Source organism: Panthera onca, chromosome E2, assembly GCF_046562875.1.
Source record: "Panthera onca isolate mPanOnc1 chromosome E2, mPanOnc1 haplotype 2, whole genome shotgun sequence".
Taxonomy (NCBI): domain Eukaryota; kingdom Metazoa; phylum Chordata; class Mammalia; order Carnivora; family Felidae; genus Panthera; species Panthera onca.
In genome coordinates this window covers 19,752,834-19,774,157 of record NC_138353.1, presented here as the reverse complement: position 1 = coordinate 19,774,157, position 21,324 = coordinate 19,752,834, and the positions used below count along the sequence as shown (strand labels likewise).

Here is a 21,324-nt window from a genome sequence, read left to right as displayed (position 1 = left end):
CTTTAATTTTATTTTTAATTTTTTAAAATTTACATCCAAATTAGTTAGCATATAGTGCAACAATGATTTCAGGAGGAGATTCCTTAGTGCCCCTGACCCATTTAGCCCATCCCCCCTCCCCCAACCCCTCCAGCAACCCTCAGTTTGTTCTCCATATTTACGAGTCTCTTCTGTTTTGTCCGCCTCCCTGTTTTTATATTATTTTTGATTCCCTTCCCTTATGTTCCTCTGTTTTGTCTCTTAAAGTCCTCGTATGAGTGAAGTCATATGATTTTTGTCTTTCTCTAATTTCACCTGGCATAATACCCTCTAGTTCCATCCACGTAGTTGCAAATGGCAAGATTTCATTCTTTTTGATTGCCGGGTAATACTCCATTGTATAGATATACCACATCTTCTTTATCCATTCATCCATCGATGGACATTGGGGCTCCTTTCATACCTTGGCTATTGTCGATAGTGCTGCTATAAACATGGGGTGCACGTGTCCCTCCGAAACAGCACACCTGTATCCCGCGGATAAATGCCTAGTAGTGCAATTGCTGCATCGTAGGGTAGTTCTATTTTTAGTTTTTTGAGGAACCTCCGTACTGTTTTCCAGAGTGGCTGCACCAGCTTGCATTCCCACGAAGTCAGACACTTAACCAACTGAATCACCAGGCACCCAGGTATGGACATTTTTAAAAGACACAATACTATTGCACACTTAAGAGGCTATGCTACAGTAAAAACATACTATTATATACACTGGGAAACCAAAAAATTCATTTGACTGGCTTATTGCAATATTTGCTTTATTGCAGTATACCGCCATATCTCGGAGATATGCTGTACTTTTAAGATTGTCCTTTTGTCTTTTGCGTTTTGTAGTTTTACTATGGTGTGAATTAATTTTTACTTATCATTCTTAGGACCCAATGTGAGGACTCATTCCTTAGTTCTGGAAATTTCTCAATCATTACATCTTGATTTTTTCCTGTTTTCACCCTGCGGAATTCTTATGATATGTATGTTAAATCTTCTTGGACCATTTTACTTTGTCCTCCAAGAAACTTTCAGTCTCATATTTTTTTATTTTTATATCTCTGTGCTGCATTCCATGAACTTTTCTTAGATGTGGTTTTTAATCCTCTCATCCACCACAACTAATTTGCTATGAATCCATCCACTGAGTATTTTACGTGGCAATGACTATTTTATTTCCTTAGAAATCTGTTTTTTACTTTTAGATAATATTTTGATTATGTTTTCTACTCCCTCTTCTATCTCCTTGATAACTTAAAATATATATATTGTGTAGTCTTTTTCAAGTTGTTCTAATGCCTCTAAATCTAAGATCTCCTGCTGACATAGTGGCTTGCTTTTGGGGGTCATTCATAACCTCTTTTTATTGTGAGCTCATCTTCATTGGCAATCAGTTCTTCCCCCTGTGGTAATTATTGGTAATTATCCTGGGCTGTGGAAGTGCCCATACCAGGTGAGTGGGAAGTAAGTTTTTTTCATGGTCCTGTATCTGCTTTTGTGTTATTTTCTAGGTTTGGGGTTCTAGAACCCCTGGATTGCATAATTTGAGTCCTACATTTATTCATGGCTCTGGCTAGGGTTTTGCTTTCTCCAAGGTGGCTACTTTTTCCCACTCCAGAGGATGAAAAGCTTCATTGCACTGTCTTGGGTCAGCTTTGCAAGTCCCCTTTGTATGGGACAGTCTTTCCAGGCCTGGAGCTTCATGGAAGGGCTCAGTTCCAGCTCACCACCGCAGGGAGTCCCAGGCACATATCCTATCCTTGTCTCCTGCCCCGATTCTGAGGTCTCTCCCAGTCTCTCTGTCCTATGACCCTAACTCATGCCTCCATGGTCCTAAGGACCAGTTCATACCCCACGGTAGTACATCTTGACCTTCTCTTCACTGAAACCTCCCAGCTTCACCAGGGGCTCCTCTCTCTGGCCCCGGTTTCTGTGGCACAGTTATGCCCAGAACCTCAGAGGGAGCCCTACAGCACAGATTCCTCAGACACACCCTCTCACTTCTAAGAACCCCAGACTCTGACCAGCTACCGTCACTTCAGTCCATGACCTTCTAGCACAAAACTGTAAAACAGGCCAGTTGAGCCCTTGAACTTTCTAGCCATGGCAGCCAGGGCCTTCCATTGTTCCTTTCTCAGTGGTTCTTGACATGAGACAATTTTGTCCTCCCAGGGAATATCTGGCAATATCTGAAGACGGTCTCGATTGTTGCGGCTGGTGGGGAAATGTTACTGGCATCTAGCGAAGAGAGGCCGGGGTTGCCGCTAAAGATTCTAGAAGGCACAGAACAGCCCCAACACATAGACTCAGCCTAGAATGTCAACAGTGCTGCTGCTGAGGAACTTTGAAAGCTGCTTCTGCCCTTTCTTACAAGTGGGTCCTGAATCCTCAGGGCAGGAGCCCTATGTTCACTAAGGGATGAAGGCGGAGGGGAGCAGCCCGAGACCCTGGCCCCAGGGTATTCCCACCTCGGGGTTCAGAGGTGCCTTAGGACCTGCCGCAGGCTGAGAGTGCATCTATGGGAGGGTGAGTCTTATGGGAGCAGATGTGCGGACCGCTCCTGGCTGGCACACAGAGCCCCCTCTGGGCCAGGAGCTAGGGTGCATCACACACACTCTGCCCTACCTGCCCACGAGGCCTCCTGCTTGGCTCCCTCCCCGGTGCAGCCTGCACGCGCTGGCCACACTTCCCTGTGTGATGTGGGGAGCAGGCATGCGGTCGTTGGAGCAGGCCAGGCCCTCCTGGGGCGGGTGAGGACATATCTCTGGTGCCATCTTTCCTGTTCTGATAAATAACTGATCTGTGGTTGAGGCAAGAAGGTCACCTCTGCCCAGGGAAGCTCAGGAACAAGCCACTTGTGACTGGTGGGAAGAACGTAGGGGTGGGGGCAGCGGGAAGTCTGCCTTCCCTGGCCACCAGGCTGCTGGGGGCAGATTTCAGAAAAGGGAAGTGCTGAGCTGGGGCAGCGCTTCCTGTGGTCGCCGGCAGTCAGGGCATCGGGGCGGGCATGGCAAATCAGAGGGGTGTCTGCCCTGCCCCAAGAGGAGGCGAGGTGAGCCTTGCCTGGTCAGCAGGCCTGGGCCAGGAGGCCCCGGGCTGGGCACAGTCTGCTGCTGTCCTTCGCTGGTCCAGACTGGGCGTCCTGGGGAGGGAGGGACTTACTGAAACACCATGGGCCCCGCGGGACCCCTGTTTGGGAGCCTCCCGGAGCTCCCCCAGGACTTGGTCATTTGCCCCCTGCCTCTCCTGATCTCTAGACACCACCTGTCCTGTTCACGCACCTACTCTTTCTGCCCATCTCTAGACACTTGAGGGAAGGTTCCCTGACCCCCTTCCCTCCTGGGAAGCTCTCAGCGCCTGGCCTGGCTGCTCCGGGGAACCCCCTTCTTCCCAGAAGGGACGCCCGAGCCCAGGAACCTGCACTGTGCCTCCGGTGCCCCGCAAATGGGCAGCTATCTGTACTTTCTGTCCCTTGTACAAATGGGAGGGGGCTAGAGCAGGGGCCTAGTTGCAAGGGAGGTGGCCAGGCCTCCAGAGTTCCCGGAGCCCATCTTCCCTCGCCTGAGCATCACAGAGCAGGAGCCCAGGTGCTGAGCCCAGAGCAGCGCCTGGCCTGGGAAGGGAACAGGGGGAGACTGGCTCCCCTCCAGGCCCAGCAGGGAGGGCTGCCGGTCCCTTGCTCACTGGTCCCTGACACCTTCCTCTGGCTTGAGTCCCACCCCGCCCCACCTTGACTTTCCAGCCTCACTCTGGCCCCACCAGACCCCATCAGGATATAGATAAACCCAGGGGGTGGGAGCTACCCGGACCGTGCAGCCCACAGACCCAGCTGCCCCTCCTCTCCTCCTGAGGGTCTGAGAGCCGGGGCTCCCTGGGAGGTGAGAGTGGGGGTGTGGTGGGGTGTAGGGGATGGAGCTGCCACTCCTGCCTCCCAGGTCCTGGCAGGGTCGAGTCCACAAGACCAGCACCCTGCCCCACCCTGCTGTGCTCCGCCTCAGTCTCCCTCATGTGCTGTGCTCTGGGAGGACCAGGTCAGCCCTGTCCCCACGTCCCTGCTCTACCTTTGCCCCCCCCCCTTTTCACCCTCCCCATCTCTCTTGACCTCAGGTCACCTCTTCTCCCTTTCTCTGTCTCTCACACTGTCTCTTCTGTTTTCTCTTTAGTAAGTTCCTCCTGCCCCCGGGACCCCCAGCCCCACTCTGTATATATTTATACATCTGTCAGTCTGTCTGCCTGTTGCTTTCTGTGTTTCTCTCCCTCCTTATCTCTCTTTCCCATCACCCCACCCTGACCCTGGCTCTTCTGTGTCTGTCTCTATCTCCCTGTCTCCCTGTCTCTCCTCTCCCCCTGCCCTCTCTCCCTCCACACTCACCCTGTCCCTGATCTTCCTCAGTCTCTGTTGTCCAGGGCCCCCGCCTCCGACGCCCCCCACCCCCCCCCCCCCCCCCCGCAGGCAGCTCGGCTCCAGGCTTGGCAGGACCTGCCGGGGCATTCTTAGCTGCCCATGGGCCCTTATCCTGTTATCAGTTGGAAATGAATCAGAGATTAGGAAACGGGGGAGTGGGGGTGTTATCGCCCGGTACACACGGGGTTCTCAGCTAATCTCTGGCGGCCCCGGGTTCGAGAGGAAATGCAGTTGCAACACCGAGCCCTTCTTACCGTCACTGTCATGTCCGCTGCAAGGCTGTGGGGACATGAGGTTGGAGAGGGGAGAGGGAAAGGGCTGGGGCTCTAGCCCGCTGCAGGCGTGTGCACACTCACACCTGTGCACGTGTGCACACACACTCACAGGCAGGCACGCACAGGGGAGCCTCTTGGACCTTCGTATGCCTCACCCGTCACCAAGCCTTACACCTCACCCTCCCGTCGCCTCTGCAAGCCCATCCCTGGGCCCCGGCCGCTGTCACTGCTCACTGGGTGGCTGCTCAGGCCTTGTCTCTTGCGCCCCAGCCCACTCTCCTCCTAGCAGGTGGAATGGCCCTATTATTAAACAGCCACGGGACCGGCCAGTTTCCTAAGCCAGCCCTCTGGTGGTTCTCAGGATCTGTCGGTCGTTGTCACTGTGGCCTCCAGATGTGTGTGTCTAGCTCTTGCCCCCACTCTGTCCTCCCCCTGCCCCCACCCCTCTGCGCTTCAGCTGCCATTGTGCTGCCACCGCAGTCCCCTTACCACTCCTCAGTGCCCTGGCTTTTGTGCATGCTGTTCCCTCTGCCTGGAAAACTTTCTGCCCCCTTCCACCAGCTGACGCGCCCACAGCCAAGCCCACTCAGCTTTCATGTGGCTTCCTCAGAGCATCGCAGGTCTCCATCAGGTCCCTCATCTCCGGGGCCCCGGCCCCTCACGCTCTGCCCTCATGGCATGGGTCTCCCTGTCCTCACTGAGACCAGCTCCTCCAGCTGGGATTCCTTGTTTCCTGTCCGCCTCCCTCCTGACTGTGGACAACGAGGCAGAGACCAAGTCCTCTGTCACCTGTCCAGTATCTGGCTTGGACCTGGCCCCACCAGGCGGTAGTGTGGACGGATGTGTAAACACACCCACCCAGAGACACGGACGTCCAGGCCTACAGACAGAAACATACAAGCCCGTCCACACACGATGCACAGAGACTCCCACACAGACACTCAGGCAGACTCAGACGGAAAGACGCACACACACACGCCTGCTCTCCTCCAGGGGCTCAGCGCGTCTCACCAGCTGGTGGGCATCCCTGTGACACGGCTCCTGTGTGCCCCTGTCCCTGCCCCTCGGGTAGGACCCCCTGTCAGCGCAGACCTCCTGGACTCTGTTGCCCCTGGCCTTGGCTTCAGGGAACTCTTCCCGGGGTCCCAGACTCCCTGGGGGCAGGATTCTCTGGGCCTTGGCAGAAGTCTAGCAGTGTAACTACTCATGACAAGTGGCTTTCAGGCCCAGTGCATGGTGTCCCGGCCAGCATTAGCTAGCACTGTGGTTAATACAGCGGCACAGCATTAAGCACCTCTCGGATGGCATTTTAAAGAAAAGTTACAGCGCAGGGAACGGATTGGATGAGCGCACACGAAGTTGAAGCTCGGTGTTCTTCCCACAACGTTTTGCTTTTGGATTCAGTGCTGAAGTTAGTGTGAGTCAGGGTGTCTCTCCCAGCCTCAGGGAGGTTCCAGCTGGAAACAGGCAGCTACGGTGGCAGGTGAGGGTGAGGAACCGGGCCTGGGAGAGGGACAGCGGGCTATGGAGGGGGCAGGCCCGCAGACAGAGTGGCTGGTGAGGACAGAAGGCGGCCCGGCCCAGAGGGGGCGCACCGAGGGACCTCACCTGTCTCCAGCTGGGGACGGAGGTGGATGGGCTTCTGGCCGGGAGAAGCCAGACCAAGGGGTCTGCATTTCCTACAGCAGGAACGGGGCTTTGAACCTTCGAGGCAGCTTGTCATCCAAAGCACCTACGAGCAGCTTCTCTTGTTCACAGATGGCTTTGGCCATCATCACCACCCAGCTGAGAAAAGTGGTGAGTCCCTCCTCCGGGTTCTGCTCATCTCTGAGGGTCCCCTTATCAGTCCTCGCTTGACGAGAGCTTGCATTTCTGTTGTCACCAGGCCCTGAAAGAGGCGAACCAGAGACAGGTGCTCTGTCCACTGAGTCGGGGAAGCATGAGGGGACCCCTCTTTGACCTTTTTTAAAACTGAAAGGCATTTCCCCAGTTACTGGCTCTCACGCCCTGCCAGCCACATACCGTCTTCCCCTGCAAAGGGTGCTCTCAAATGTTCCTTCCAAGGCAGCCCTAGCAGCTTCTGGGTCCCTCTATCCTGATTTCCAGTTTTCTTTATCAGGCCCACGCCTTGCCCTTCTCCCAGACCCCACATTTACAGACGCATTGGTGAGCACGGCGTGTTTTGGGTGAACGTGGGAGGGGTTTCCACGGCACCCAAGTCTCCTTGCACCATTTTCTTGTCCCCCTCGGGGGGCTGGTGGCTGGCCTGGCGTCTCTTGGATGGAAATACTGAAGAGTCCTCGGCTGATCTGAGAAACGTGAGAACAGGGCTGGGAAAATCGGCCGTTTTTGTGGTTTGGGGGTTTGAAGCAAGTTTCACAACTGATCTCCCAAGAACATGGTCCAGTCAGATGCTCTCCCCGCCCGGGGGCCCATTTCCCCGCTGGCTCCGGTGCTGACCGCCCGCCTGGCTGGGTCCAGAGGGGAGGGCCGGGGCAGAGGCAAGGGGCTTTGCCCGCCTGCCCACCCACTCCCTGCTTTCCTTCTTTGGAGGTTGAGCTCAAGGAGCTAGAAGATGGAGCCATTTTGGGGGGTTCTTGTGGTTTCTGCCTTGTGCTTTGGCATCGGATGAGGTATCCACTCGGCACCCCCCACTTTCATCCTGGAAATATTTCTCAGGTGCCCCGGGGGCAGCTGTACCCTTAAAGCCTTCATTTGCGGGGACAAAAAGGCCAAGAAATTCTTCTGTTGCCATGCTCTTGGGCTGGAGCTGACGAGCGGTGGTAGTGGAGGGACCTACCACAGGGGTGCGGGGAGAGAGGCCCACCCGCCACGGGTTCCGATGCCTCCCCTGCATAGAGCACCCAGCTGGGCCAGGGAAGGGGTCCTCAAGGCCCGGCCCTGCCTCCAAGCGGCCTGGCCCCCGGATTGTCCTTCCCCACTCTGGGAAGTCCCGAGCTCCCTCAGGCCAGCTGGGGCAGAACTGAAATTTGTGACATCTGCCTCTCTGGCCCCTTGGCTCCAGCCCCCGCCCACTCACCCCAGAGTCTCCCTGCAGGAGCCTCTGGACCCGGGAGGAACAACATGCCAGGCCCTCCCTGAGTGAGCACGGCTTTCTTGCCTTCCACACCCCCCGCCCCAGCCTGGGCCCTGTGTGGGCAGGACGCTCCCCACTGCTGGTGGTTGGGGTGAGATTCTGTACTCACCATCCCCCTGTTCAGGGGCACAGTGGCCGGGGCCCCTGCATGTTTCTCAGACACTCCATTTCCCATGCCACACAGCAGAGGGGGAGACTAAGGCACCAGGTGGGGACATCTCTGTTCCAGGACACAGTGGGAGGCAGTGGTGTGTAGGCGACAGAGCCCCGACATCCTGGCTCTGTCGAGGGGGCTGGGACCGTCCTGTGTGTAGTGACCAAGTCAGGGTGGGGCTGGCGATAGGGAAGCTGGGAAAACAGAGCCAGGGCTAGGAGTCACCAGACTTGCGGCCAGGGAGACAGGCCGTCGCGTGCTCCATCAGGGGAGTGGTTGGGTGGTCACGCGGACATGGTGGGTGGAGAAGGGTCAGGCCAGCCCCGTAGGGAGTCCTTCCTATGTGAAAACCCTCAGGGGCCAGGGAGAGGTGCATGGGCAGACACAAATGCCTGGATGAATGGGAAGTTTCCAGGGGATGCATGGAGCCCTCTCAACAGAACCAGATAAGCTGGGACAATTGAACACACCCAGGAGGACAATTAGCCAGCATCTGAGAAACCCTCAGCGAGTCTGTCCTTCGGGGGGGTGTGGCTATGCACAGACAAGGACCACAGTGCCGGGGTCAGGCAGAGATACGTAGCCACGGCTGCGCGTGTCGGGCCCAGGAAGGCTGGGGTGTTCTGGGTACATCTGCTGGGTGCCTGTGTCCCCTTCCCGTTCCCTATCCATATAGCCCCTCCCAGCTTCCTGTTTCTGTTTTGGGGCCACAGGAACTTCCTCTTCTCATCAGGGTTCAAAATGGCTTGCTGGTCTCAGTTGGAGGCCTAGTAGGGGGGCTGGTCACCCCGGCCCGAGACAGCTGCAGAGGGAGGGAGAGAGGGGCTCTGCACCCCTGTATGAGGCAGGGCCGTGGAGGTGTGAACTGGGTCTCTGACCAAGCCTCTTCAGCTCCTTGGATGGATGGAGCCTCTGGTGTGAGTGCTGCTCAAGGCCAAGGTGGGCTGGATCCCACCGGAGTGACCTTGAACAGTTGCTGTATCCCCTTCTTGCCTCAGATAGAGGACCCAGAGGATCTCATGCCCTTCCCTTCTCCCTGCTTCCTCCCGGGCGTACCGGAACTTGACCTGGGCACTCATGGGCAGCACCACACTGGTCCACAGTGCACCTGCACACCCACGTGCACGTGTGGCCCCACCAGGAGCCGAGCTGCGGTGGGAGCGTGGCCTGAGAGTGCCCCTGTGTGTGACTACCTTGGTGAGTGTGTGGGGGGTCCTGTGGAATACGCACGTGTGTGTGAGTGTGCAAATCTCCCTGGGTGAGTTCGCCTTTGTGCACGTCTAGAGGGCACCGTTTCCTTCCTCCCAACTGGTGCCCTGAGCAGAGCTTGTCCCCTAATTGAAGCTGAGCTTTGTCCTGCCAAGTCACAGAGCCCACCCTGGGGGGGGGGGGGGTGGGGACAGGATGAGGGAGTGAGCTTTCCTGACCCTGGGGACTCCTTAGTCTGAGTCTAAGGTGGTGTGGGGCCCAGTTCTGCACAGGGCCCAGGGCTTGGGAGGCAGCCACGAGGTGAGCCATGGGTGGGATGTGCTAGGGATGTGCCAGGGAGGGGCCACAGGGCAGTCCTCAAGCTGCTATTTTGATCCCCCGGGGGCAGAGGAGCAGCCCCAGGCAGGCCTGGGTACTTGTAAACACCCAGGGTCTGCGGATGGGGGCAAATGTGAACAAGGCTGCTGAGAACCTACACTCACACCAACCTCCCTGCTCATCTAGCTGGTCCGGGATGAACCTGAGGATCCGTATGCTTCCTCCCAGAGGCCGGGGCCAGGGTCAAGGTCAGGACAGTGCTGCCTCCCCAGCACTGCTGTCCAGCATTTCCCGAGCATTCTCGAAGTGCCGGACACCTCCTTTAATGCCGGATGGCCATCATCGTCCCTCACAGGCGAGCAGCATGTTGCCAGGAGTCCGCGGTGTGGGGACCCAGAGCTGGGCAGCCACACACCAAACTCTGGGCCTGGCTGCCTTCCTCCCACAGGGAGGGGAACCCAAGAATCCGGGGTCACCGAGTCCCACTACTCAGCACCTGGTTTGCGCTCCCCATTAGCACTGAGGGGCAGCGGTAGAACAAACACTCACCGATTGTTTACACGGAGGGCTTGGGGCCATAATTAAGTCTCCACCAATCTGCCCTTTATCAGCCAGGTATCTCGAGCGCCTCCAAAGGGGAAACATCCCGGAGCATCTAACAAAAGAAAGTTGGATGGGTTTTCAGACTTTTTTAAACCCTGAAGAATAGGCCTTTGTTGCCAACTCCCCTCCTGTGGCAGCCTGCCTGGTCCCTGGAATCCCCTGGGCTGGGGGCAGGACCAGGTGGCCCCAGCCCCAGCAGCCCCCACCCTGCTGAGCTGAGCCCCCAGACCTCACCCACCGGCGGTCTCCTCCAATTGCAGTGGTCCCCACGCTGGCTGTGGGCAGGGCGCCAGGAGTGGGGTCCTGGGTTTGTCCCATCCTCTGCCCTCAGTGCCCCACCTCACCCTGCCAGATCCTGACATCCTTCCCTTGGCAGGCACCCTTGCCAGCCTGGAGCCACAGCCAGGCTGGTGATGAGGGGTGACCTCTGATTGCCCAAAGCCCCTGAGTTCCTGGCTCCCCACTACCCCCACTGGGTCTAGGCCTGTCATTCTCACCTTTGTTAAAGCTGTTTCCTCCACCTATAATCCTTTTTCTTTGCTCCTGGCTTCCTAGCAAATTTCTATGGAAATTTTAAGACTTCGCTGGGGGTGGGGGGTGGGGGGGGTGTGGGCGGCGGGGCGTGCCTGGGTGTCTCAGTCGGTTAAGCGTCTGACTTCAGCTCAGGTCATGATCTCACGGATTGTGGGTTCAAGCCCCGCTTCGGGCTCTGTGCTGACAGCTCGAGCCTGGAACCTGTTTCGGATTCTGTGTCTCCCTCTCTCTCTGCCCCTCCCCCACTCACACTCTGTCTCTCTCTCCTTCAAAAATAAATACACATTAAAAAAAATTAAAAAAAAAAAACTTAGCTGGGGCTTCACTCCTCCCAGGGAAGCTTCCATGCACTCCAGGCCAAGTTTCCTGTCCCTCCTCTGGGCTCCCTGTACTCTGCCCCTCACCCCCAAACAGTCTCATGCCCCTGGGTTCGTGTCCTTTGAGGGCAGATCCTGGGGCAGCCCAACGCCTGGCACAGAATGAGTGCTCAGTTCCTACTTACTGGAGCAAAGGAAGGACAGGTGAGAAGGGACAGCCACCTCACCCAGTGATGGGCTGTCACCCTTGGAATCCTCTGAGGGCAGCGCTGTTCACCCCACTTCACAAAGTGGGAAACAGAGCACTGGGAGCAGAGACGACTTTGCCCTCAGCCAGCTGGATGGTGGGTGAGAGTCTAGGCAGTGAGCAGGGAGCCTTTTCCGTAAAGGTCACATGGTAAATACTTCAGGCCTTTCAGTCACTGCTCTGGCTGTTCACCTGCCACTGCAGGGCGGGTTCAGCGAGACACTACCTAAGTGGCCAGGTGTGGCTGTGTTCCAATAAAACTTTATTTATGAATTTCATATCATTTTTACGTGTCATGAGATACGATTCTTCTTTTGACTTTTTCTAACCATTAAAAAATGTCAAAGTCAACCTTATCTATCTCAGGCTGTGCAAAACCCGGTGGCAAGCCTGATTTGGTCTGGGACCCGTGGTCGGCTAATAATCCACGTTTCCCGGGTGAGGACCAAGGGTGCTTTTCCCAGCCTGTCTGAGACGGGCCTGGTCAGTCCTACCTGGGGCCCCCAGCTCAAACATGGTGTGTGCACAACAAATGGAGCGAGCAAACAAATGAGTGAGCTAACTAACCTGCTATCTAACCAACTAACCAGTTAACTAAGGCTTTATCTCTTGGGCTCAGAGTTACTCCTTCCCATCTCTGGGCTTCTGCAGACCTGACTGACCCCTGTCCTCTGACCTATCTCATTGACCTCTTGCCCAACCCCACCTTTCCGACCTCTGGTCAGGCCCTCGTCAACCCTCAAGTAGTCCAAGGTGGTGAGAACCTCAAGAGAAGCCCAGGGAGCGCCTAGAAGCTGGGAATGGGCACTCGTTACTGCTGGGCTAAGGGTGTGGTCTTGGGGTCGTGTGTGCTGTGGGGGCTTTGAGGCTGGGAGGGTGGGCCTTGTACCTTAGGGGAGTGCAAAGATTGTCAGGGCAGACGGGACACATTCCAGGCATCAGAATGTTCTGGACAACAGTGCAGACATAGGAGCTGCCAGAGCATGGGACCACAGTAAATCCAGGAGACTAGATACAAGGGGTCCTCTCTGCACAGGCTGACGACAGTCAGTGACAAGCCTAATCCCACCAGGAGCAAAGAGTGTGGGTCCAAATTCTAACTTTAGCCCTAACCCACTCAGCTGAGCCTGCCTGTCTGGTGTGAGTGAACCAGGAGGCTCCAGGAGGCCCCAGCATGCCTGGAACAGGCCTGCCCCCACATCTGACACGTGGCCATTCCTGTCTCAGATTCAGGCATTTGAGTTCAGGATTGCCCTCCATTCACTCACTCAACAAACGCTGATCAAAACCACCACCAACTTGTCAGTCAGGCCCCTTCAGGTTGGGGATGATACAGGCAAGGTTCTCACCTCATGGAACTAACAGGGAAGATGGGTGATGAACAAGCAAGCAAGGCCAAGAGCAGGGCCATTTTGAAGAGCGTAAGGAACCGGTAATGTAGCATAGGGCAATGTACCTGGGCAGTGACAGGGGATGCTTCAGGAGAGCCTCCCTGGGGAGGTAGCAATAGGGCCTGGACCCAAAAGAGGCAAAAGGCCAGCCAAACAAAGATCCAGAGGGAACCACAGTGCAAAGTTCTGGAACAGGAGCAAGCTGCTTGAGCTACAGCCCCCAAGAAAGGGGCAGAGCAATGAGCATGGTGGTGGGGGGGGGGGGTGGGGGGGGGTAGTCAGGCAACATAGAACCTTCCGGGTTGCTGCGGGGAGGGCAGCAGATCTAAAAGCCTGGAGAGCCTTTGAAGGGCTGGGCCAGCCTGGGAATGTGATCAGATTGATGTTTGCAAAGATTCCTGGATGTTGCCACTGTTGTATGAGGAGCTGAGGATGGGGACGCAAGGGCAAGACTCCTGTCCCCAAATGCAGCAGGAGGCTGGTGTGTGGACAGGAGTCTGGGTCCCTGAAGGGGAGTCAAGGGCCAGGTCTCCTGCTGGAGCAGGCGCAGAAGGCTGGGCAGGCCGTGGGCGGTGGGCAGGCCCCGAGACTGCTGCTCTTGGCCTGACTCTGGCGTTGGCTTGGCGTGCAGCCGCGGGGGAGCCGTGTGTGGGCACGTCCCAGGGCTGCCTGCCCGCCGCTCAGAGATAGGAGCCACAGGCAGACTGGCTCACCTGGGCCCGGCTCTCAGCGCCGAGGAGGTGAGGTGGGTGCGGGGTGGAGGGGGCCTCCCTGGGCCCAGAAGCCAGTCCAGAGGACGGAGAGCCCCTCCACCCTCACCAGGCCTTTGCTCTCCCATCCAGCCACTCCGTATTGAGGGCCCACCATGCACCAGCCCCCGCCCCCGTCACAGGGCCCATCTAGCCTCACAGACCTACAAGAAGTGGGTATCCGCATCTAGTGCAGGGCCAGTCTGAGATGGGCACCCCTCACCCCCACAGCAGGGCCACAGGGACCTCCAACCCCGGCCCAGTCCTGGCCAGGCTGAAGGACGTCAGCGACTGCCTCTCCTCTTCCCAGTCCCTATCTTCCAGGGGCACCAGGACAACCTGGGCAGCATCTGGCCCCAAAGACAGAACCGGGTTTGAGGTTTGAGGACCCAGTCTTGGTCTCAGACTTCTGGGGGTGCCAGGAGTAGGCTCCGGGGTGCTGTGTGGATGGTGTCTACAACAGAGGGCACCAAGCAACGTGAAGGCCACAGCCTGGCAGAGCAAAGTATGCGCGTAGGTGGGTCCGTGTCTGCGTGCATGCGTGAGGGCACGGCTCAGGCAGTTCTGGGCCTCCCAGTGGTTCCTGGGAGCAGGAAGGCCTGTGTGTGCATGTGTCTGTGTGCATACGTGTGACTGTGAATGTGTACATGTGGGTACATGTGACGATGTGGGCGCTTGTGTGTGCCTGCACCTCTGTGCCTGCGTGCGTGTGGGGGGCCAATGAGTATGCGTGTGTGCATACGTCCGTGTGTGCGCGTGTGACAACGGGTGTGTGATGAGCGTGCACACCTGTGTGCACATCTGTGCTTGTGAGCGTGTGTGCGTGTGGCCTGCTCTCCTGGGGCTGGGGTGGCCCCTCCGCTCCAAGAGCTCCAAGAGTTCCGGGGCCTGTTTTCCAGCTCCCTCACCCTCCTTCTCTATGAGTGTTGACTCAGGGAGGGACAGGCAGCCTTCTTTCAGGATTTCCTGGTTGGGTAGAAGTGGTGCCTTGAAAAGGGAACAATTGTGTCCTGAGTAGACGTTGAAGGGTCTGGGTCGTGCAGTGCTCTGCGGTGCCCAAGGCCACCGGGCCGTGTGCCCACCTAGGCTGGGTTTCCAGACGCGGCTACAGAAAGGCTTTCCCATGAGCAAGCCCACAGGACACGCTTCAAGCCTTTCGCTAATGCTCCCCGACCTGGGCCACATAGCTTGAGGGGTCTGGGTCCGGAGGCCCCCGTTACAGCTGTGAAGGGGAGGCCAGCGCTCCCTGCGGACAGAAAGGCGTAAGCAAAGGAGGACCCTCCTACCTCCCCAGGCACTGGCTGCCCTGGTTCCCCCACCAGCCTCGGCCAGGTTATTCGGACCCTCTTGCCCTGCATGGGCCCCATCCCCCAAAGCCTCGGCAGATAACATGAAAATCTTTCCAGGCTGCTGGTGTCACTCTAAGAGTGAGTGAAAAGTCCAAGGAAGGCTCCGTCATGCAGAGGCCGTCTGAAACACTGGCTCTTCCAGGAGGACTCAACCAGGCGCTCGTGAGAAATGCAGAGTCCTGGGCTCTGTGGACCTGCTGAGCCAGCACCTGGGCTTCAACACGGTCCCCTGAGGAGCTGTGGAGCCCAACACTCCTAGTGTCCCCCCTCCCCCAGCCTCCCTCCCCCCCCATCTTGGGTCAGGTTGAGGGCAAGGCTGCCCTGGGGCCGGGAAGCATTAGGGGTGGGGCTCCAGACCCGGAAGGGAACTGGAGAAGGTGGGCAGCCAGCCTGCCAGTGAGCCAGCCCTGGGAGAAGGCCTAATCTTCAGGACAAAGTGGGGATTTGCAGCCCAAAGGCTGCTAATAAGCTACAGCTCTTCTGTCAGCACCTGCTCTCTGGAGAGGGAAGAAACTGTCCCCAGGGCACAGGGAGCCGCCTGCCCTGCTCCTCTGGGAGGTGGTGGGAACCGGCCGATGGCTTGGAGTTCAGCTGTCCCTGAGCAGGGTCAGCACAAGCAATGGTCCCCATGGGGGGTCCCCAGAGAACTCGCAGTCCAGGCCCCCATGAGCTCACGCCTGCGGTGCCTGTCCCCAACAGCACTGCCACCAAATCTCTCCCCTGCCAGAAAAACAGGCTTCCCCCTGACCCCTCGCACTCTCCTTCTGAAAGAGGTTTCCTCTGCCCTCTCCCACCGCAGCTGTGTGTGATAACCCAGACGCCGGGCTGTGGGAGGTGAACAGGAACCTGCCCCCCCCGCCACCTTTGCCCGCCTCGGTGCCCCCAGGATCCGGGCACAGGCCTGCCCTGAGCTGGGAAGGAGGGCACAAGAGTCCCTGGGGGCTGCAGAGACTCAGTGCCTTGTGAGGCTGAGGCTAGGGGAGGGTTCCAGGGCTCTCCCTGCGCTGGGCAGCAGCGGGGATGGGGGTGGGGGTGGGGCCGGTCTCTGGCCCACACCACACTGAGCAGCCACGAGTTGGGAGGCCGTTAATAATTAACCCTGGGCCTGGGCCTTGACCTCGTGGGCCTCTGAGTAAACAGGACTTTCTGGCCAAGCGTCCGCAGCCTGCTGGAGCCTGCTGGGCCCCTCATGGCCTCTCTGCCCCTTGACCTTTTCGGACCTTGTGGTCTAGGCCTCCTTCCCCCTCCTCAGTTGCCGAGCTGGAGCAGTCTGCACGCGTGGGCCTCTCTGACCCTGCCCCAGGTCAACCTCCCACCTGTGCCCACCCCAGCACCTTTTCTGTCTGTACCCACCTCCCACCCCCAGCCTTGAAGGCCAGCGTCTCTTCTTGGATGGAAATTTGCCAACAGAGTGTCTCAGCCAAGGTCTCGGCACAGCCCATCAATGCTGAACCTCTGTGGCCGGAGCGGGACTTGACGTCACTCTTATGGACTCTGATGTCTGGGCTATATGTGATGTGTCAGACTCTGGGGCGGGGGGGGGGGGGGGGCAGGCCAGGTAAGTGGTTCCAGCTGCATGGAGCAGCCCTGGTGACAGTCAAGATCATCTGTCAAAGGCTCACATTCTAGCTCCAGTTTTACCCGAACTGGCTGTGTGACCCTTGGCCAGTGCCCTGACTCTCTGGGCCTCGGTTTCTCCATCTGTATAAGAAAAAAATGGACAGATATCCCAGGGCTTGCCAGCTCCAGGATTCTGGACCCCATTTGGGCTTAGAGTGACTGAGGACAGGAACGGTGCATGTCCCATCCCACCCCAGGGACTCGTGGACAGTCATCTGGTGGGCTCCTGCATTCCTGGCTGCCCAGCATCCACTTCCTGCCTCTAGGGAAGCCCTGGTGTTCCTTGGGGGAACCAGCCCTCGCCCTTTCTCAGGTCACATGGTTTGTTTAGGCAGGGCCACCATAGCCTGGGGCTCCAGAAGTGGGTCATGTGCCCTGCGCATGGCCAATGGGTGTCAGCCCTGAGACTTTTGCCGGAAATACTGGGAAAAATTGTTCCCTTTGTCCAAAGTGGCAAAACGGGGGAATGTGAGCCAGTGGCTATGTCGCTGGGAGCCTGCCGGAAGGCAAAGGGACAGAAAGGGGGGCAGAGCTGATGCACGAGCATGGATTTCCACAGATGGACTCTTGCTGTGCTTGAAGCTGGTACCGCCCTGGGTTTTGCCTTTACAAGACCTGTTAAGTCCTTTTCTGCTCAAACCAGCACTATACGGGTTTTCTTCTTCATTCACATATTCTCACACCCTGCTCAGACCACACAGGGAAGATGCCACAAACACACAATAGCCACAGGTACACACACTGCTCACGTTTGCACAGAAAGTGTGAGTGAAGAACAGGGCCGGTGGGGAAGACAGCCTGGCTGCTGTGAGGGGCTTGAGGGGAGAATGAGTGAGCACGGAGAAGGGCTGGGCCAGGCCAGGTAGTGACAGGCAGAGGACTTGGGCCCCGGGGAGCCATTGAGAATTTTGGATGAGGGGATGGTGGGTAAATGGTTGTGGATCACCAACAAGGGAATGGATGTGTTTGTGCTTATGTGCACACACACACACACATGCACGCACACACACACACGGACTTTTACAGGCAAGAAACATTCTGTGGTCCACCGTGGGAGCCCTTTGAGGGTCTGCTACTGCAGGGGCCTGGATCTGTTTCTGCACACGTGTGGGTCAGGGGCCTCTGGTCAGTCGGGCTCTCCATCTACCTGGGACGATGTGGTTTCTGGGAAGCCAAGGAGAAGGGGGTGCCTCCTCTGCTCCACCATAGGGTAGGGGGCCATTGGGCCTCTGGAGGAGCAGAGGCTCAGCCCCACTGAAGCTCCTCAGGGCCCTCAAGGAGAGCTGGCCTCCTGGGCCTCCTGGGCCTCCTGGGCCTGGCCTCAGGGAGAGACCTCATCCTGGTGACCAGCCTGTCTCTACAACTGGCCAGTCGTGAGTCCCAGAGGCAGAGGGCTTCAGACGCACGTGCACACCATGCTTACCCGAGGACACACACACACACACATGAACACATAGAGCATAAAGATGATGCACTCTCAGATCACTACGGCTGTGAGCCCTGGGGTGGGGAGGTAGGGACCCTCTGGGTGGATGGGGAGTAGGGGCAATAAGCAGGGAACCCCCACCTGCAAGGCCTTGCCTGGCCCCTGGGGCTCCGGCCTGGGGAAAGCCTTCTTCACCAGAGGTGGGACCAGCTGGATCGGGGCTCTCGCCAAGCTGCTCTTCTGGCATTTTCTCTGTTCCTCTTCCTTTCCCTGCCTTGGCCATGGACTGTTTCAGCCCCTTCCCCATTTCTGCCTCCCGGCCCCTCCTCTCTCCAGTGCTTTCATTTTGTCTCCTGGAAGGGGCCCCCAAGAGACAGCGGCCAGGCTCAGAGCTCGAGCCCCGCGGTCATCTGCCCAGCCCTCCTCTTCAGCTGCTCCCTGCCCTGCTTCCCCACTCTGGCCACAGCCCTCTCGTCCTTTGCCCTAGAACTGCCAGCACTCTGGTGGGGGGGCAGTGGCTGCAGGCCTGGCTCCTCCCCCAGCTGCTGCAGCCCCTCTGCCCCCCTGGAGGCTGGCCATGGGGGCTGGGCCGTGGGGAGGCTGCAGAGCCAGGACATGTGTCCTGGCCCCACGCGGAACCCTTGCCCTGGCCACAGAGTCACACTGGTCAGGCCCAGCTCTGTCCCCTGAAATCCCTGGAGACGCAGGCAGCCATGGACTCCCCCCTACCTCCAGGTTAGGAAACTGAGTCTGGCTCGGAGCAGGAGTCGGGAGGAAGCAGGATGTGGAGGAACCCCCAGGAGAAGCAAGGTCCAGCCAGCCGTGAAGTGGGAAGATGTGCCCCACACCCTGTCATCCCTTCAGTGAGGCCTCAAGGAAGAGCCGGCCCTGTAAGGGGGAGCAAGGGACCGTTTCATGGCTGTGGGCCTTGCCAGAGTGAAAGCAGACACAGGGGCCTCCGTCAGGTACAGTGGGAAAAGCACCTTCCACCCTGGGAGTCACTGTGCTCATTGCTGCCATCCTGGCCAGAGCTTGCTGGGGCCTGCCTCCAGGAAGCTCTCCTGGTCTGGACTAGGAGTGAGAAGAGCCCAAAGCAGCCGGTCTTCATCCTCCTTAGGTTGAAAGTTGCAGGGACAGGACTGGGCCATCCATTCTGTCACCCAGCCTACCTGGGTCCCCGGGCTGGGCTGCCCAGTGGGAACCAGGGCTGCGGTGGAGATGCCCTGACTGCACATCTCAAAACCTGGGGCAAGGCCCAGCTTGCGACCACTGATGGGCTGGCATTTGAGCAAGTCCCCTAGAAAGAAGTCCTTGGGTCTAGGGCCGCCAGTGGCTATAGCAGACGGCCCTGGGCAGTGTCAGGAGATGCCAGGAGCTGGAGGAAGGGTGGGTGGGGTCAGGCTGCCTGGGTTCACATCTGGCTGGGTGTCTGATGGGTATTTTTCCCTCTTGAGTCTCAGTGGAAAATCTGGAGTGGGACTCTCCTCCCCAGATTGTGGGGTAATGTAGATAATACCCAGAGTGGCACACGCTTAGCCCTCGATCAACGTAGCCCATAGGCGGTTCAGGCCGACAGCCCTGGAGGACAGCGGAATCCAGGTCGTTTTGGACAAGGCCTGCCAACAGGCAAAGGGAAACACTCCTGACTAACTCTGCCTTCCTGGGCCCCAGCATCCCCAAGGCACAAATATGCACACACACATGCATACACACACACATGCGCACACACACACAACTGGCTTCCCTCCCCAGGACCCAACCACCTGCTGGAAAACCAAGAGCTGCCTTTTCAAAATAATGATTAAGAATCAGCATTGACTATTCAAACTGAAACTCCCCAAACCCTTCTCTGGGGTACCCAGCTCCTCTGGAGCCTGTGGGTAAAAAGCTCTTACCATAGTGGAAAAAGTAGTCTGCCGAAACGGAAATCTTCCTCAATTTAGCTGAGTCATTTTCTCGTGGTTAAGGAAGTCTAGATCACCTCTGGCCCTTCCCCTGATGCCCATGGCAGCCTAAAGGACCCCAATCCACACCCCCACCATGTCTGTGCCTAGCTAACCCCAGGGCCCTCCCAGCAGAGCCCCTGGCAGGAAGATACCCCAGCCCTCCTGCTGCTTCCTGCAGCTACTTCCTGCTTCTGGGTGGGCGTCCGGAGCCCTGGAGAACCAGGAACCAGGGGGGCACCCCAGAGAGGACTGTGGGCCACAGTGGGGGAGAAGGGGGCAGACCCATGGCCTGGGCGGCTCCCAGGGGGCCGCGCTCTGGGTGCCCCCGGACCCACTGTCTTGGGCTTCAGTGGGGCTCCCTACAGCCGGGGATAGGGTCTCATCCCGGATCTGAGGAGCCTGAGTCCAGGGGCTGACAGGTACCCAGTCAGGGTTTCCAGTTCAGTGGAAGCTGGTGTTGGTTGGTGCCCCTGCCTGGCTGCAGGCTGTTGGCCCTCCCTTGGAGACTCCTAGGAAGCTTCCAGAGGCTGTTCTCTGGGAAGATGGAGGGTTGATGTGAGGGGGGGGCACCTTGGTGCAGCGTGAAAGGCCTTGAATGCACCAAACTGCGGTAGTTGTGCAGCAGGGCGGGGAGGCCGGCTCTGCGGATGATGTGTCCTCCTCGTGCCAGAAACCAGAGACCTCCTGGGATGGCCCTCTAGCTGAGCCCTGGGCTTCCCATCTGGGTGCTCTTCCTGGACCGACAGGGAGTCAGCAGGAAACTTGAGGCTGCCCACTTGTCTGCACTCAGCCTTCCCTCAGCTGACATGTGTCATGTGCCGTCTGGTGGCCGTCTGGTGCTCTGTGTCCTGCTTGAGAAGCGGGGACAGATATCCCTGGCCCAGGGTTTCTGGGAAATTAAAGGAATGGTAGTAGGCAGTAGCCAGGAGGCCAAGCCCCGGTGTAGATGGCAGGCAGTTGACAATCCTGATGTATTTGGGGGATCAGAGGGTCACAGGCGTAGTGAGACTAGGTGTCACTTCTTACCAACCTGGGGAGGAGCAGTGTAGCAGCAAGGACTGGGGGTACATCCCAGCTGGGTGTCCGAGGTCACCCGGTGGAGGTCCCCTTAGGCTCGAGTGTCAGGGTGGATGGAGGGCAACCAGCTGACGTTACCTGCATTCTGGAAGCTGTGGGAAGGGACCCAGGCCTGGAAAGACTAGAAGGCCTGGAGTGGATGGTGGTGCTATTGGGGTCCACATGGGACCCCAAAACTGAAGGACCAGGAGCACTGCAGCAGATACCAGGGAGGCCCCCCTCCCCAGAGGGCCCCTCGGTCCATCTCAGTGCCCAGCAGACATCTGCTGGCCCGGCCCTGGGGGCTGTGTTGCCCAAAGTCACCTCACACCCACTTGGACTGGGTCCTCCCCCAGGGCTCTGGGAGCCAGTGTTTGGGAAATTAGGTGAGGGGGGCCTGGGACTAGGGTGAGGAAGGGAACTATTTATGGCTAAAAGTCATCTTGAAATTTTCAACATATTTTTTATTTTTCAAAACAAAAGCTGTACACGTGGGGTGGGAGGGGGGTGAACCTAGCTTTGTGGGAAATGAGTCAGACAGCCATAAAATTGTGTTTTTCTGAGCCAAGGGGATTATTTTACATCTTGTGGCATGAACACACTG

General features: G+C 57.8%; 1 long non-coding RNA gene across 1 annotated transcript; it reads right to left on the bottom strand.

Moving 5' to 3' along the window:
• Positions 1-4,482: 4,482 nt before the first annotated feature.
• Positions 4,483-11,395, bottom strand: LOC132690474 (uncharacterized). Its single transcript, XR_009615415.3, has 3 exons — positions 11,122-11,395; positions 10,032-10,137; positions 4,483-6,592 (listed from the first exon to the last, which is right to left on the bottom strand). It is a non-coding gene; the product is annotated as an uncharacterized LOC132690474 (long non-coding RNA).
• Between the last annotated feature and the right edge of the window lie 9,929 nt (positions 11,396-21,324).